The 3260-nt window shown below is 27.9% G+C and overlaps 1 long non-coding RNA gene across 2 annotated transcripts; it reads left to right on the top strand.

Moving 5' to 3' along the window:
* The first annotated feature begins 236 nt into the window (after positions 1-236).
* Positions 237-1288, top strand: LOC136076407 (uncharacterized). 2 transcript variants are annotated; one of them, XR_010636246.1, is made up of 3 exons: positions 237-332; positions 619-774; positions 1136-1288. It is a non-coding gene; the product is annotated as an uncharacterized LOC136076407 (long non-coding RNA). The 2 variants fall into 2 exon arrangements; XR_010636245.1 differs by having other exon boundaries at positions 239-323.
* The last annotated feature ends 1972 nt before the right edge of the window (positions 1289-3260 follow it).

The raw sequence follows: 3260 nt of genomic DNA, 5'->3' as shown, positions 1-3260 counted from the left end.
TATATATATATATATATATATATATATATATATATATATATATATATATATATATATATATATATATATATATATATATATATATATATATATATATATATATATATATATATATATATGTATATATATATATATGTATATATATATATATATATATATATATATATATATATATATATATCGTCACTGCAAAACAAGACTCATTCAAAGTTTTTAACGTTTGTTATATTTACTTTTCAGTTAGTAATGTGAGTGAACAACAGAATAGCAATTTGCCTATGCGAAGAATGTCACCTGGTTTATCAACATTAATATGTCTCGACGTAAATAATGTATTTTTTGCTTTTAAATTTTAAATATTACATATTTTTTAGTAGTCATTATTACACTGTAGAGTATAAAAAAAGCCTCCAAAAAATACTAGATCCAGGGCTATAAAAGTATGACTAATCCACCGCTGCGCTCCTCAGATGTTGCTGTGGTATTAACTGACAATATATTTTTGCCATTGCATACCATTTTTATAACATCTTTAGCAGGTTCTACTTGAAAGAGCTTCAGTGTACTTTTAATAAAATATTTTATCTGATCTTATGGGTTTATTTTTAAACTTTTCAGATTATTTATCTTGTTTTGATTGATGGGCGAGTTGTTGAAGAAACAGTGAGCAACATTTTCTGTTAATTGATGGCTACAGAAGTGGATAAACAAAGTAAACAGTGAAGGTCGAGGAGGACAAAGCAAGGGATGAAAAACATGAATCTATTGTTTATGGTTAGTGATCAATAAATATTAAACATGATAATAGTTATGTTGTATAGGGCCATTCAGTTATAACATAAAACAATTTACTTATACACATGTAAGTTTTAACTTATACTTAAGTTATAACTGAATGTAACCCTATTTAAGGTTTTAACTTTTAGGAAACCCAAGTTGGCTTTACGAAAAATAGATAAAATTTGGTTTAAATGTAAATAGAATGTAATTGGTTTCATTTGTTGTCTTTTTAATGATTGCCCAACAAATTTCTTTTAAACTGTAGTTAATCTATTTTTTAGGGCTACTAAAGTTTTTGAAATGTTTTAACACAAAGTTATTTAATAATATTTAAATGTATTTTTTTTACGACAAGGTGCAAAAGATGTTTCAAAAGCGGAAGTAAACGATCAAATGAAGTCGTGGGTTCGTAAATTGTACGACCGAAAAAAGTCAGATGGTGCGAGGATTGATTATGCATGCCACTTGGAACTTTGGGACAAAGGCAGTGATGCAAATGGCGAAGATAATGTCTAGATTATTGTATAACATTTTTTATATTATCTGATATACATTTCATTTTATTGAATATGTTTTGTTTTTCACCTTGAAAATAAATTTAGCTTGAATGAAATAACAAACACATTTCAGCTTGCATTTGATTAAAACAATTTAAATAGCTTTTTAATCATACGTCGATTGCAATTGCAATCTTTTTAATACATTAAAAACAAACAAATTTAAGAAATTTTATGTTAACAATGACCTAACTAACTGCGTGCTAGTTACAGGTAGCGTTTATAATTCACTGAACCTAATAGAATATATCGTCGGATAAATGCTGGCTAAACTGCATTGGGCCAATGTAATTCGGGCGGTACTTCCCGGCGGCCATCAAGGAATCGGCCCAACGCTGGATGCCAACGTTGGGCCAACGTGTACAAGAAGCATTGGGCCAACGTTGGCCCAACGCTGGTGTGTTAGCTGGGATATTCCTTCCTGATGAGCCTACTGATGGCGAAACATGCTGTAGAAGATAAAAGTTAGATAAGTGTTTTTACTAATATATATATATATATATATATATATATATATATATATATATATATATATATATATATATATATATATATATATATATATATATATATATATATATATATATATATATATATATATATAATATATAATATATAATGTATATATATATATACATATATATATATATATATATATATATATATATATATATATATATATATATATATATATATATATATATATATATATATATATATATATATATATATATATATAATATATAATATATAATGTATATATATATATATATATATATATATATATATATATATATATATATATATATATATATATATATATATATATATATATATATATATATATATATATATATATATAGTCTAGCATATTTATGTAACAAAAGGTTACCATATTTTTTTGCATTAATTAAATATAAATTTTCAGAAAAATATGAAAAAAATGAAAATTAATGAAAGAAAAGATTGCTGCCCCATGATAAACCCTCAGTCGATGTAGAAGCACTCTGCTACCAGTAAGGCTATTTGTCAGCCAATGTATGTATTGAAGTTGACAGATTATTTCAGTATGAAGTAAGACTGCTCTCTTAAACCAGCAGTATAAGATATAAGATAGTAACATTTAAGAAGTATAAATATAGGAATATTTATATACTAAGAATGTGCTACTGCCAATTCAGTTTGTAACTTTAAGAACTAATTCTTTAATATATTTACCTACAAAAAGCCAAGCTGTCATCTTCTCTCACAAACATAACTTGTTGTCCACACCAAGATTAAGGGGTAAACAGATTCTATCTGTTGACCAGCCTCGCACCCCTTCTTCATCTATTAGGCTGGCGCAGATGTATTTTTAATACATTGTTTCCAGTTTACAGGATGTTGAATGCTGGATTTTCTTGACTCAATGCATGGGTTTGCTTGTGTCACTGTTTTTATGACTAGGCAACCCACTCTATTATCTCCTTATGAGGGTACAGCTCTAAAACTCAGTTTTATGGTTCTGAGGCCGGCTGGTAGTCAGGTTTCCCGAACTCTGTGGTAGCTCTCAGAGAGGCTGATTCCATCAACAGCTGAAAAATATCAAAGTATTAACAGTGCCATGTTGCGCATGGATGGTGTCCCTGTTTGTACTTTTTGGTGTGCATTGCGGAGACTACATTTGGAGCCCTTTGTTACGGCTTAGGGTTTATTAGTAGTAATGAGGCAATTGTTTGGGCTATTAAACAGTGTTCTGAGTACTATCTATGCTTTGAGTCAAGTTCTTCAATCTAATTTAAAAATGAATAAAGTACCAAAAACTATAAAACACAAAAAACCATCATCATCACCAAGTTCTCTAAACCTATCATTCACTAATATTCGTGGTCTTCGAAGTAACTTTTCTTCTGTTGAGTCTTATCTCTTGCAAAGTTCACCAGA

Source organism: Hydra vulgaris, chromosome 02, assembly GCF_038396675.1.
Source record: "Hydra vulgaris chromosome 02, alternate assembly HydraT2T_AEP".
NCBI classification, from domain to species: Eukaryota; Metazoa; Cnidaria; class Hydrozoa; order Anthoathecata; family Hydridae; genus Hydra; species Hydra vulgaris.
Note: the sequence above shows the minus strand (reverse complement) of the source record. Positions and strands in the feature narration are given on the sequence as shown.